The following is a 15,675-nucleotide window of genomic DNA, read 5'->3' as shown; positions in this document are numbered from 1 at the left end:
GGAGGGACGGAGAGAAAGCAGCTCAGTGGAAGAAGAGATTAATGTACATGAGAAAAGGGGGACGTTATTTGTTGTGATAAGGTGTATCTGACATCCTGAACTCAGGATGAAACCATTCTTCAACCAGATGATTGCCGCTGCTCTTAGGACCCACATTTTACATTGATCATCCAGTGACCACAAAACACAAAATTGTTTACATTAACAAACATTTGAGAGATAGACAAAGCAGAAAAAAGAGGCAGGAAAAAGGATGCAGTCATTTCAAATCTGTCCCAGATTAATGGGTCATTCTTAATCTCTCATGGTTGTGACCAAATTTACCCCCCACACCCCCCTCAATCTCAATCAGAGACCTTTGTAATCCAAAAGTGAGAGAGAGAGATGCATGACAGCGGGGGGCAAATGATAATTATTAAAAAAAAAGAGATGGGGAGAGGTGGAATGAGTGGTTCAGGACACCTTTGATCATCAATTTAACGCATATTAACATGTTGAAAGTGTGAAAATGTATTACAAAAGAAACATACACAAACGCAGCAAATTCTATTAGAGTTCAGAAAATTGTGTCCCTTTACCTTCACTGTGGAAATTCTCTTGAATCTTGAAGTCGTAGATGTTTGAGTTTAGCATGTTGAGGAAATATAAATTAATCCCTGATTTTTATAACCGACCAATTTGTCATCTTGTTAACAAAACAATGTCTGTCAACTAAATGAACAGCTAACTCTGATGTTACAATGATGTGGTTATAGATCAGTAGCTCATATCCTACAATATAAAAGATCTCTGTATAAAACCATTTTAGCATTTTGAGTCCAATTTACTTAGAGAGTAATCTGTGTGTTGGTAAAACAGACATTAAACATCAGTTACAGTCTTCAGTCACATCTGCACTGTCTTTAAATTTTGTCTTTACAGCTTTCTTAATATTTACGACCCTCTCTCTTACCTTATTGTGCTATCTGCACCTATGTAGTGTTGTAGGTGATTTCAGTGTTTTGAAGGCTCTCTGTGTTATTTCAGACAATTTATGTCACTTCCTGTCTCAAGCCTTCTGCCTGTCTCTGAGTTTCTCGCGCTCTTTCTTGAGATGTGTGATGATGGAGCGGATGGCTTTGCTCTGGGGATCGGTGGGTTCTCTCTGAAGGTAGCGGCTGAAGTGGAGGATGCTGCGACTCAGAAGGGAATCTAGACCATGACCTCTGCCCCCTGATCGCAGCAGACGTTCTGCGGCAAGAGCCAGGTTCTTATCCCAGTTTGCTGGGTAGTCTACCTGGGCATCCGCTATTTGACAATACAGCTGTCAATAAAAAAAGACCACATAGCTTTAACTATTTGTATAATAAAAGGTAAAGGCATAGACTTGAACAGACAATATTAATATTTAATAACTTTTAAAAGAGACTTTTTAAAACAGGTTTATAAAAGGTTTTTAAAACACAACACAACACAACATAAATGATAGAAGACATCAGCTGTGATGTTTTAAGGAACTGTATTCAGTCTACAAATAATTTCACATGACACATCATGCTGACAAACTATATTTGCATTTCCTTAAGGAAATAGCAGAGCTCGCAAGGTGGCAAAAGAAAGTGTTAAAGGTTTTAGGTAAGCTTTGGTTTTAGGCTTTGATTCTGTGTATAATGTTGCATTAGAGCCGCTTTCAGGATGCTCACTGTGCGTCTGGTTTTTTTGTTGTTAAAAACATGAAATAATTCACCATGCAAATTGCTGTCTGAAGTGAACATTCTGTAATAGTACACCAATAAGATATTTTTTATTTTCAAACTTAAATTTCTTAAATAAAATGGGAGAGCTTACAGTACCTAAACAAAGAGTACATTTAAACAATTAATTAAAAAAAAAACTGTTAATAATAAAGTAAATGTATTTGTCTTTGAATCATTCATTCAAGAGATTAATTTAAAAACACTGATTCATCCAGCAATGAAACAAGTCAATCTTGAGTGAGTCACTGAATCATGTGAAGTAGAACACAATAAAAATATTCATTGCAAGCACAGTAATTCTAAAAAAGGCTAATATATAATGTAATTTCCTACTCACATTATAAGAAAGCTCATAGAGATGGGCCTGCTGTTCCTTCTCCATGTTCTCAGCCAGGTCAAACAGGAAAAAAGCTGTCTTCATCCTAAAAAGTGATGGAATAAAAGCACCCAAGTATACATATGTCGCTATATACTGAGGTTTGGTGTAGATACACAGAAATGAGATCCGTAACCCATGTATTACCTGGCCTGCCACATCTCCTCATTGGCAACTCTCTCCCAGGAGCCAGGGTGAAAGCTGACAGGGTGGAATAAACAAACGTTATACTGTCATTTAATTAGCTGTGTGTAGTTAATCTTACTTTCATAACTGTGTACTTTCAAAAAATAACCAAGTTGATATCCAAAGAAATTTTTTAATTTTTTTATGTACATTCAGATGGCATCAAAGCAGTCTTGTTGGGTACAGACTTGAAATAAGTTTAAAACCAGCCAGTAATCCAGCGAATCATATTCTGCATATCTTCAAACCATACAACAGCTGATCTTCAACCTCGCCTGTCTTTGGAAGCTCTCTCTGTGGTGAACGAACCATATATTTCTGCATTTCTTCCTTTCCTCTACATCGCTCATAAACGTGCAGCCTCTCCTTCAAAGGAATATTTTAGCGTGTGACTTCCCCGCTAATATTTAGCTGGCAGGCAGGGATGGACACGCTTGTAGTGGGTGAGAGGAGAGTAATGTCACACCATTCAACCCCGATTAACTTGCTGAATACCAGTCGGCTGCAGAGAGCCTCAGTGCTGGAGACTAGAACTAATTTCACTTTATACACAGATATTGACACGCCGCAGTTTAGAAAGTCATTAGGGTGGGGTCAGCGGACTAATAACGACTTTGAAGATGGAAAGGGAGACTGTCTACACAGCATGAAGTCAGAGCAGTGTTTAAGTGCACTTTAATATCAGCGAGAACCAAAACACTTCAATGGGTTGCAAGAGGAGTAAAATGGTGCTGGAGTGCACCTGGTAAGGATGCTCAGACCAGTGATGAACCTAAAGGTACATTGACTAATATAATCTTAAACATTTATTTCATTTGGCACACCGATGGAGTTTGAGTTCCTTGTCACTGACGCCTTTCGGCTTGCTTAGTTGGGGACTTGGCAATATTGTCGACTTGATTGCACAGACACTACTGGAAGAGAACTGAACTGAGCTGGACATTGAAGTCACTGAATCAATAATGAACTGACTTTAACTGGAAAATTGACTGTTTACCATTGTCCTCTTTTTAGATAAATAAATTTAGTTTGAAAAACAATTTTCTATTTAACGCTGTAAAGCTGCTTTGGCACAATCTGTATTGTATAAAGTGTGACTTGACTTGACATTGGAGTTGAGAAAACCGATTTAAAGTGTTGAAATTAGTTTCTGATCAATTTCATATTCTTTTTTCACAAAATCTAAGCATAGCTGAGCCAAACTTGTCAGTTAGATAAAATATGTTTAACGGACCATTTTGCATGTGTAGGGTCCTAAACATCATTGATTGCAATCTTTAATAACAGCTTAATCATAATTGTATTATTTCCTTAATAATATAACATTTCTACTCAGATTAAATGGCTGGAGCACATACTTTAATGACTAACATAAGCACTTACAAACACCATAGAAATACACAGGTTTTATTTCTTTTTTGGACATGGCAACGTGGTACCAAGGATTTCAGACAGGTACCATGGAAAGTACCATGAAATTCTTTGAGAACCATGGAACATCATGTGAATGCTGTAGTAAATTAATATAGTAATCATTTAGCACCATGGTAGTAGTTATTTATTTTTATTGCCATGTCAGCATCTAAGGTTATCTTCATGGTAATAAGTTGGAATAATACTAACACAAAATAAAGCCAAATAAACACAAAAATACAGCAGATGAAATTATACAAGATTTGTTAAATTAGCACCATGGTATATATTACAGTACCATGAAAACTTTCACTGTAACTCTCCTTAGATATCTACAAAACCTGGAATGCATTGATCAGGTACATTTTGCTGCACTTTTAGGTGACATCCACAAGGGGTGCTATAAATGATATCATTTTTTTCTCAATGTCATGTGGGTTTATTAAACTGCCTAGTGTCATGTTTAAAAAAAACATGCCTGTGGGTACATTTGCAAAATGATACTGCGCTGCTTGAAGCACGTTTCACTGCACTTTCAAAGTTAAATGTCCAGTGCCAGTGTTCAATTTTCACAGAAACTAAACATCCAGTCAGTGGTGCTAAAAGGTTAACACTCAATCGCATTTAAAAGAACGTACCCCCAACACTAAATCCTATCTAGTGCTCTTTTGTGGAGTGACGTGACTCAATGCTGCACCGGGTGAGCTATCAAGCAAGTTTACTGCATCAAAAATGCTATACATATGGAGCTTTTATGTGATGCAAACATCAAAATGTCTTTGTTTACAAATCATGCACTATTGTAAAAGTGCTTCAAGGTCATAACAGTCTTGTGCAAGAAACAAGTCATTATTTATCAATACTTTGCCCCTCTAATCATAATTTGTGTGAAAATAACCAATCTGTTCACATTGAAAACATTGAAACATTGAAATTCCACATATTAATAAAAAGATTTCAGGCAATATGTCACTCCGTAAGTAAACTACAAACATAAGTTATCGTGCTACCTGTCACGTGACTGGCTCCAGTTGTAAAGGTCAAGTGTTTTTTGGTACCAACTGCTCACAGACGCCCCAGGGCCAACGAGAGAAACTCCTCTCCCAGCTGGGGTCACCCTCAGTTAGGCCAATACATAAAAACACTGGCCTGCTGTAGACAAACCCAGAACAAAGACTGAGCATCAGTGTACATTTAAAAATGAATGTGTAAATCTTCATAATAACATTCATTATGTATTACATTCAAATAGAAAACGAAGTTATGATTCCTATATAGCTTTGCTTCTGTTCGTTACTGAACAACAAGTTTAGTAAAACTCCCCAAGTAAACCAAATAAAATTATTACATTTATACTTTCATTCTCTGCATAATCCAGCAAGAATAAACAAAAACATCTGTAAAGTAGAGTATTTTAGCCTGTCTGTTATCTTAGAGCCATTATAGATCTTGAATCACAGGATACACATGGCAGGAATTTAGAAACTGCCTCTCTTAACAAAACAAGCAGGTTGCTGATTGTTTTTTTCTCAAGTATTTATTTCTTATTCTCTCTGTTCTGCTTCCCAGTGAAATGACTGTAGTGCTTATTGCCCCCCTCTCAGAGGCCGGGGGCTTTACCAAGGAAATACTGCCGTCTGGTGGAGGGAGGCAGTATAGATGATTCATCTCCTTTGCTCTTGCAGTGTGGTATAAGGGTTAACAGATGACATGTAATGGTTTGCTATCTCTAGTGCATTCAGCAAATTGTTCTAAGAAAAATATGCAGAAATAATAATTTAAATGTCACTTATAGCATACATACAGAGGGTATAGGAAAATGAACACAGACCTCTGTGTGTGTGTATCTTACTGCATATTGTGCTTGAGAAACTGCTCAATGCTGAATGTTTTCTTTTCCATGGTGTTGACTGGATCCCACCAGTGCCCAGGAAACATGACTCCAGGTAAATGTTTCTGGAGTTTTGCCACATACCAGCTATACGTCATCATCTGCATCATAAAACACCATTTTTTATAAGCCATTCAAAACATTGACAGGGTAGCGTGTTTATGGCTGAAATAAATTAGACATGTGTCAGGCTGGATTACGGACCTCCTGGTCAACAAGGCTGAGGTCTGGCCGGAGACCCTGGCAGTAGTGCACGTAGCGCAGTGTGTTTCCTGGGAGATCACCCCGAGTCAGAACCAACGAGCTCGCTGGCAATGACAACTTAAAATCTAACAATAAAAGCTAATTCAAATATTAATAAAAACTTTAATAATATACAAAAAATTTTTTTAAAAAACTGCTGCAAATTTTGCTGAGGAACAATATAAGGCTACAAATTCTCATGTGTAGAAACTATACTAAAATAAAATAAAAAATAGAAAAGATTAATTATTATATTATATTCAAATATGAATTGCTTCAAAATATTGCACCTATTAATGCAATATTGCAAAGGAAGCAAAATTACTCAACTAAGTTTTAAGTTTCCTAAAATTTATAGTTTTATATTGTCATTGTACTAAAGCAAACTGTTTAAAGTGTTAAAATATGATCTTATAATATCATCTTAAACATTATGTCTTAGGTGAACATGTTAAAATATAAGGTTTAAATATAAGGTTTCAACACAAGTTACTAGCTTTTGTATTTATTTATTTAATATCTTGCCTAGTACATGATAATTACCACCAGATTTCAGTAATTATTGCACCTCCAAAATCCCAAAGGTCAATAAAGGTCAATAGGTCGATAATGCCTATCTGTATAAGTCTTTAGTGAAAAAAGTCTGTTGTAACAGCTTTACAAAGACAGCATGTGATACTGAGAGTTTGCGAGCTGAAAGTGATCTGAAAGTGATATAAAAGTTAGTGAATGTCCAAACGCATTCATTCACAAATACTTCAACCACATCAGCAGTGATGTTTACTTTGAAGAGTTTGCACAAAAGTGCAAGGATCCGTGACATTATCGGTCTTTCAGCTATCCTGCAGTCAGTAACTCTGTTTCTCGGTGAGCAGTGATGAGGTGGAACATCTCTCGGCTGTAATCAGCCTCGGACAGGTGTGATGAGCGCTGACAAGGGTGTCAGTCTCACCATTGATCAAAGCGCCACAGTTTGTGGCAGCGATGTAGCAAACCTCAGCGCTCTAATCTACATGACTGCCGTGGCTAGGATGTCTAATCAAGCACAGAACTCGGCTGCTTTAATCTGCATGAATAGCGTGGCCAGGACGGCTAATCAAGCATAGAGTCAAAGCTGCAGAAGAGCGCAAGAGGGCTTTTGCTTTGATGTGTGCTGAAGCATGGAGGAAATGTGGAATTCAGGGAGTGACTGCCATGGTTTGGATGATCAACCACAAATATATACAAAAAAATACTCAGCGGGTCTGTGATGTTAATGCAGTAATGCACACTGATAGGCCCACTGCAAAATCATTAGTATTTAGACAGGACATAACAAAATGAATATTGATTTTCTTTTTTTCTATTTTCAGCACTGATTTTAGGGGGAAATGTATTGAACTTAATGGAATGGGTTTAAAAAATGAAAAATCAAAATGAATATCAAGTAAGAGAAAATGTCAGCTGGTCGTTATCACAAAAACAAAAGTTGCAATACATGAAATAGCACAAAATTATGGTTGTCAGCTATACAAATATACAAACAGAAGCCTTTTGATTATATTCAATATTCTGAGTAGAAATAAATAAATAAATATGATTGATTGATTGATTGATTGATTGATTGATTGATTGATTGATTGATTGATTGATTGATTGATTGATTGATTGATGAACCATCATTTGGGCCAAACATTAAAAAAGTTTAATGCCAGAACTGATGTACAATAAAAAGCTCAGGAATGTTTTACCGTTAATTAATTCCTAAAAGAATAGTATTTAACCATATTTATTTATAGGCTGCATTTAATGAACCAAAAACATGGTAAACACAGTTCTATTGTGAAAGATTATTAGAATTTAAAATAAGCATTTTCTATTTGACTGCATTTTTAAAAAATAAAACATTTGCCTGTAATGTTAAAGTAATTTCAGCAGTCATTATTCCAGTCTCGAGTGTCACGTGATCCTTCATAAATCATCTGTAAAGTTTTCTTATTTTTATCAATGTTGACAACAGCGTTGCTTAATATTTTGGGGCAAACATGATCAAGTTTTACAGGATTCTTTGATGAATCCTTGCTCAACAAAATAATTAATTTCTTTTCTTTTACTACTGATCACACTTTTGAACGGTAGTGTACATTTTACATACATCATTCATGTAGAAGACCACCTAGGGACACATTTCATTGAGCAAATTAATAGAAACCTCCTTAACACTTTCATATATGAAATCTAATGTTGGTGTTCAACGTTGGTTAGCATATAAATCAGTATGAAAACATAAATATATGTCTATTGCTATCTTGCCAGCATGCACGAAGCTGCTTTAATAAAAGTGTCTGCTGCCTTTCTAACAGCAACATTTAAGACTTTTTCAAGACTTTTGTGACCTTTTTTTTTGAAAAGTGAATTAAAGTGTTTGAAAAAATATCATCCACTGGCACCCAGTCTATGTGACTGTGTGTGAATGGTTTACTTGTGGTTTAAGCTCATCATGTGTGAGATGAGGCCTGCAGTGAGTATCCAGGCTCCTGTGTTCCACAGCGTCCCCCAGCCCAGACGCCCATTCAGCCAACACACGGCCCAGCTCAGACCCAGACCAGCCAGAACACACACCCCAGCATCAGCCTGCAGCCAGAAGCGCTCCACCTACATACACACATGTGGGATATTCACTGAAGTCCATTTTAAATATATTATATTATATAAGAATCATATCTGTTAGAACTGTATCACTCACCACTCCCAGCAGAGAACACAGAGTAGATGCTCACCATAGTGACAATCAACCAGATAAAAACACAGCGCAGTCTGGGGGTCAAATATATGCCATTAATTAAAAAAGTTTTATGATGTTATTGCTTTTGAATACATTGAAACTACAATTGAAATACAATATGATGGCAAAACTATGGTGGTATGCATAGGAGAGAGCTATAGTAATATCACACGAGCACAAGTGCTATTGTACTGAATATTAGCATGCACTGTAAAAAAAAAAAAAAAAAAAAAAAACGTTGAGCCAACTTAAAATTTTAAGGCAACCATTTCGCAATAGTACTGTTTTTGCTGTATTTTTAATCAAATAAATGCAGCCTTGGTGAGAATAAAAGACTTATTTCAAAAATATTTTTAAAAAAATCATACCAACGGGAAACTTTTGAATGGTAGTCTAAATAATGTTGAAGTGTTCAATATCTGTGCCACTAGCAGCACCAAATGAAATTGAAATTGCAAAATGGAAATGAATGGAAATGGCAAAAATTATGATTATTCCAAACAGGTTTCAGATACACCGTTAGTTGAGCCAGAAATTGACATACTTGACAGTTCAAAAACAAATGCGACACATCCATTATTTACATTACAATATCCTCTTTACATTAAACTGTGATGGATGAAAAACTTTTAGATTGTGTGCTTTTCCTTCACTTCAGTTGGTCTCATGCTGCCATGTCTTACCTGTTCCACAAAGACAGTAAAATGCCTAGAAGTGCCAGCACTAGTACTGGAGTAGACAGATCATTCACACAGTGATTCCACTGAGCCCTGAAACACAAGAGACAAGTTTATCAATATATCCACTGTGTGAGCATGTCTGTGTGATGGAGAGACTCAAACTGAAAGTACTGTGTGTCTGAATGTTTTTTTTTTTTCAACATTAAGTGCAGTCTTGTGACAGCCTTCTCTCTATCTGTCTCCCAAACCCAGTCAATGGCCAATTTCCCTGCTGAAAGAGATAGTGCCCTGCCTGTGCCTTAATACCCATCTCACTCTGACAGCTTATTTAAGCGTCGTGTGAAAGCGAGTGTGTGTGTGAGAGAGAGCGTTTGAGCTCCTTATGGCAGGTTTATGCTGTGACATGCTTGTTGTGTTCCCCTCTCTGGCTCTCACCTGTCCATCACACTATGTGGCAGCTGTAGGGGGTGATGGGAAACGGCTGATTGGTGCTAGCGGGACATAAAATAAGCTCTCTCTCAGGGGACACGCAAGCGTTTGATGAGGGTGGGCTGAGGAGACGACCTGAGTCTCACATGATGTGTTACACCAGTGTCATCAGAGACACTGTGAACGTCACTGGTCGTTTCTAAGCCAGTGCAACACAACAGATTTGTTATTCCTAGGCAGGTTCAGCCTTGCAGTTTTGGAGGGAAGGGGGATCTACTGTACAAGAATTAACTATGGATGAGGTATTAACAGAGTCATTAGTCTTTATTAAAGCTGTCACTTAATATAAGTGGAAGAACACTTGGACAAAAACAAGACAAAGAAAAATATTTGCTATTTATTTTACAGTATATGTACTTACGGTGTACTTAAAAAGTACTGGTAATAGAAGTTAACTACATTGTTTAAGGATAGGTACAGGGTTAGTACCTAGATATTACCCAATTATTACAAGTACTATAATACAAACATAGTCTGTACATGCAGAACATGACTGTAAAACAACGTGCTACAGAATATGGTGTGCGGTTGTCTTACAAAAAATTATTTTAAAATAAAACTATTATTTGAGTATTAAAAATAATTCATTATTGCAGTTACAACATCAAGGGACATAATCAACAATTATGATTTGTTTTTTACAATCATGCAACCCTAATTGAAAAAATATTTGGCATTAAGTATCTAAATGGTTTCTATTTGTTGCATTTATTTTAAACGGTGTATTTTACACTACATGTACACTACATACTTCTCATACTCACACTTCCTTCTGGAAATTAAAATTTGGATTCATAAATGAAAACAATTGTACCACTGTAGTATCTGCATGCTGAATTGCAAATGTTTTTATTTTGTTGTTTTGAATTCTTTTTATACTGAACTGAGTTTTTCGTTCACTACATAATTCCTACTAAAGTCGTGGTACTCTCATGAATGCGCAGAGGAGTCTGACACAGAAGAGAAGAAATTGTTGAATAAAGTTGTTATCTTTGTTTTCTTTCACACAAAAAGTATTTTCGTAGCTTCATAAAATTACGGTTGAACCACTGATGTCACATGGACTATTTTAACAGTGTCCTTACAGCCTTTCTGTGCCTTGAACGTGGTAGTTGCATTGCAGTCTATGCAGGGTCAGAAAGCTCTCGGATTTCATCAAAAATAGCTTAATTTGTGTTTTGAAGATGAACGAAGGTCTTACAGGTTTGGAACGACATGAGGGTGAGTAATTAATGACAGAATTTTCATATTTGGGTGAACTATCCATTTAATTAGTTTTTCAATTTCTTACACTCACCGTAACATTTTAGTAAAGTCGTGACGTATTGTCAAGTATGGTGACCCATACTCGAAATTGGTGCTCTGCGTTTAACCCATCCAAGTGCACACACACAGCAGTGAGTAGTGAACAAATACACACACACACACACACACACACACACACATACACACCGTGAACACACACCCGGAGCAGTGGGCAGCCATGCTGCGGCGCCCGGGGAGCAATTGGGGGTTCAGTGCCTTGCTCAAGGGCACCTCAGTCGTGGTATTGAGGGTGGAGAGAGCACTGGACATTCACTCCCCCCACCTACAATCCCTGCCGGCCGGGGACTCGAACCCGCAACCTTTCGATTACGAGTCCGACTCTCTAACCATTAGGCCACGACTTCCCCACTTATTTAGGAGGTTCAAGTTTTCATCTGTCTTTGCCTGTCTTGCCTATTCATAAAATAAACGCAGCATGGAAATAACTACACATTTGAGTACATACATTTAATTTTTAAAAACATGTTTTTTAAATGATAAAACATTATTGAATCTGTTGGTACCAGGCTGAAGGTGCCGTATTCAGCTCGGAGCAGGTGTGTGAGGAGGCCGTGGAGAGATGTCTGGCCTCCCCAGCTCCAGCGAGCTCTGTTGAGGTAGGAGGAAATGGGCAAGTAGATGTAGGGCACAAAGCCAGCCAGGAAGCATGTCCCAAAAGACACCAGACCAAAGAAGGACAAACCCTGTGGGCAATGCATGTCACTTGTAATTGATAGATCCTTCCATTGCCAAGTGTTCAAATTTACATACCAAAACAACAGTATAGACATAACACTTGGACAAAACCACAGTTATATGGGAGCGATTGCTTCTACTGCTTTGCACTGTTTTCAATTGCAAGTACCAGTGCCTGAAGACCTTCAGAAATCACTGGGTCTTGAATACTAATCTCTATAATGCTGTATATGTATTACATGATGTGGCTGTATATAAGTTCATAATATCACAGAATATGCTCTTTGAAAGGTATTATTGACATTTACATCACTGCAAAATGTTAATCTGAGTGATAATCAATACTTACATTCTGAGTAAAGAGGTGCAGGAGGGCTCAGGGAATTATGATGACAACATACAAAACCAGTGTGTGCTGATTACACAGGCCCACAGAAGAGCGCCCCCCATAGACCAAACTGACAAAAGACAAAAATATATATAGAAATATGCATCTTACAACAAAGATGTATCAGTTTTAAACCAACAATGATTGGTGTCACCCATAAATGCCAAATGGTTTGGACTATAGTACCTTCTTCTTGTGATGAACACTCTCTGCACAGTGGAAACAGGCCAACAGTGAGAAAAGGACGCCCACAAACAAATTGTTAAGGGAAAAGACTTCAGCCACAACCGACCACTGTCATACCAACCTCCACCTGCCAGGACAGTCCCTGGACCGGGACAGCCATCCTGAGCACAGAGGAGACAAAAATGATGGACTACATATACAGCTTTTCAATGTTTTCTGACATAACGTAAACTCAAGTGTGTAAGCACTCTTATGCTGCAACATCTGATATGTAAAAGAAAATCTATATGAAGCAGCAAATCAACAATTGACCAATTGTAACCATTCAAAAATGCTTGAAAGATCAAATAAACAAAAATCATCAAAAAAAATCAAACAAAAAAAATCATATCAAATAAACAAAAAAAAATTAAAGGTACACAAGAATCATTGCGCTATTCAATTTAAGGTGCCCTAATTTTATCACTGCAAAATAATGATGAATACATCCACACCAATAGGTGTCAGTACAGAGTCCGAAACCACTGGTACTATTCGGACGATTAGGGGCCAGATAAATCTTTCCATGTAAAGTTGGATATATATATATAATGTGTCCAATTTTATTCGTGTTCATAAAGTACACTCCCGTAAGGCACTTATAGAATATATATACCATATCTCAACTGCTTGATTTTATTATGTATCATTGCAAAATGTAAACTATATTATTGGCCAGCTCTAATCTGCTAAAAGCGACTACAAGGCATGAAGATATTAAGATTTTGTACACATTAATTTCCTGATTTTCTGTTACACTGCTTTGAAACATTGTGTGAAGCAATTGTGAAAAGTCCTAAATAAATAAATAAATTTGACTTGACTTGACAAACAAGTACTGATAAATTAATAACATTACTTACTATAAGGTTAGGTTAGTATTAGTTGCTTGTAATAATGAATAATTTACTGTTATTACATAGTAAGTATATGTAACAAGGGCACTGTAAAATAAAGTTGTATCTGTTATTTTTATTTAAAAAATATATAAACAAAATCAACATAAATACAATGCTTCAAAATTTCTTATATGTAGACATTTCACCACATAAAGCATAAATGAAAAATGCAACTGCATACTTCAAATGGTAAACAGGCTCAGAAATCTTAGCTGGATGTAAAACAAATCCTGTTTACCTATTAACTCATGAATTCATAATTGGGGGAAAACTCTGAATGTACATATCCACCTGCAATGCATATTTAATTTAAGACTTGACTTTGACTTTTGACAAAAGACTTGAGACTTGACTTAGACTTGGACTCCAGCTGGGAAGAATAAGATAGGACACATGGCCGGGGCGATGTAAAAGGAAACGCTGGACAAAAGGATGAACGAGCGAGGTCAGCTTTGTCTGTTGGAGACCCGAGAAGACAGAAATGAAGGAAAGCAAGGTGAATAAAAAAAGTTGGGAAGACGCAAAAGAGAGAGAGCTGCAGAGGAAAAAAAAAAAGAAAAAACTCAGCCCGGTCTCCAGCACACTGGCTTGGAAAAATTTTAGCGGGCTTGACAATTAAAGGGGGGTGGTAGAGGGGGGAAGCGAGGCAGTATGGCCCTCTCCTCATTGTGCCGAGTGGCTTAGAGTCCTCATCAGCCTATCAGCTAAGTGACAGGCGGAGAGCTGCTCTATTCAGCGGCACAGATACACGCCGCGGGCCAAGCGGCTGCCAGCTCCCTCCTGACCCCGCAATCCCTCGCCGCTGACAGCTTCAAGCTCCATGGCAAATTAGGCGCTCTCACATTACAATCGCACAAGACAGATTCCATTAACGGTATCTGAAATTGAGTTGAGAGCAGGGCCCTCGCCTTATCAGACCTGACTCATAAGCAGCGGCGGCACCGCCGAAGCTCGCGCGCTTAATCACGAGCCATGATACCATTTAGACGTTTCCAGCGCGCCTCTGCCTGCCGCAGTGATAGTCGGCCACAAAAGAGGCTGATGAGACTTAGGGGAAGGGGAACAATGGAGCTTTCGCAGGGAAAGCAAAGTAAGTCAGGAAAAAGGGGAGCGGAGAGAAGGATACGGATGGAAGAAAGGAGGAAGGATGGTGTGTGTGGAACTCACGCTTGCTGACTACTTCTCTTTTCTCTTCTCCTGCTTTTTTTTGCACACAACTTGCCTTTTCTCTCTTTTCTTCTCCCATCTCGTATGAGACGAGGCCGCGCGTGTGGACTAATAGCTTGTCAAAAGCAGGCGGGGGGGATTCTTGGTGATATTGGCTTCTCTCTAGTCCTCTTTGCTACTCGAGGATGGGGCTGAGGAAGATGAGGCTCGGTGAAGGTGCGGACCCCCCCGCACCCTCGATTCTGCTCCCACTGCGTCCCAATTAACCCCCAGCACACGTCGGCGGCTGGGGGGCCGCGGCTGGGTTAGAGCAGGGGTGCTATCCGGAGGTAGGCGAAATATCACATCCTCCCCCTGTCATCGCTTCAATGGGGTGGCCTGGCATTCACTTGCTGTCCTCCTCCTGTCTTTATTCCTCTGAGGGGGCTTGACACGGACCTCTTTAGGAGTGTCTGTCTGCTTGAAGGAAGGCATGTGACATGTCCTGCATTCCAGAACATGTAGGACCACCTGGGTCTCCTTCTCTCTCTCTCTCTCTCTCTCTCTCTCTCTTTTCAGTGATAAGGTGAGAGAGTGACACTTGCGTGTAGCATCAGAGGCTTGTCTGCTGTGCAGGATGCTGCTGTGTTTGTGTCGCTGTAGTACTTCAGTTCAGAACAGATAGGCCACTCCAAAATAAACACTGCAACTGTACTACATCACTTCAGAGAAAATTAAAGATGCTTATCTAGCTTCTTATATAAAAAGCAGAGCTCTCACTGTAATTTAGTGTTAATTTAGTAGAGTTGACATTTAACAGTTAACCCCTATGAGGAATGTATAATTTCTCTAATAAGAAATTTTCCGTAACATTTTATTTTAGTGTCCATGTTATACATGTTACATGTACTTACTTCTTACTGCAATAAAAGTAAATGATGAATAATTAAAAATAACTAATCTTATACCTAACTCTACAGGAAATACATGTTGTTACTTCATTTTACTCAGTACTTTTGTTTAATTACACTGTAATAATAACCTTAAAGTGCCCCTATATGCCTTTTCGAATATTACCTTTCATGCAGTGTCATGTAGCAGTATGTGAACATAAACGTTCTGCAAAGTTGTGAAGCCGAAAGTGCACGATATATAAAGAAGAGTCAGCTTGCAATCGCCTAAACGAGCCGTAAAGCCAAGTTCACACTACAGGACTTTACACGTCGGCAGATCACTGT

General features: G+C 38.2%; 1 pseudogene across 1 annotated transcript in view; it reads right to left on the bottom strand.

The window, feature by feature from the left end:
* Positions 1-1,048: 1,048 nt before the first annotated feature.
* Positions 1,049-15,675, bottom strand: part of LOC306886360 (protein O-mannosyl-transferase TMEM260-like) — a 39,580-nt pseudogene continuing 24,953 nt past the window's right edge. Inside the window, exons 4-16 of the transcript in view lie at positions 12,354-12,514; positions 12,129-12,237; positions 11,608-11,787; positions 11,454-11,488; positions 9,293-9,379; positions 8,567-8,641; positions 8,269-8,505; positions 5,807-5,931; positions 5,564-5,703; positions 4,722-4,863; positions 2,260-2,313; positions 2,074-2,158; positions 1,049-1,303 (exon numbers count right to left, since the gene is read on the bottom strand). The product of the transcript in view is annotated as a protein O-mannosyl-transferase TMEM260-like (transcript). The remainder of the gene's footprint in view (positions 1,304-2,073; positions 2,159-2,259; positions 2,314-4,721; positions 4,864-5,563; positions 5,704-5,806; positions 5,932-8,268; positions 8,506-8,566; positions 8,642-9,292; positions 9,380-11,453; positions 11,489-11,607; positions 11,788-12,128; positions 12,238-12,353; positions 12,515-15,675) is intronic.

Source organism: Barbus barbus (assembly GCF_936440315.1).
Source record: "Barbus barbus genome assembly, chromosome: 20".
In the NCBI taxonomy this organism is placed as follows: domain Eukaryota; kingdom Metazoa; phylum Chordata; class Actinopteri; order Cypriniformes; family Cyprinidae; genus Barbus; species Barbus barbus.
This window is presented reverse-complemented; position numbering and strand designations above follow the sequence as displayed.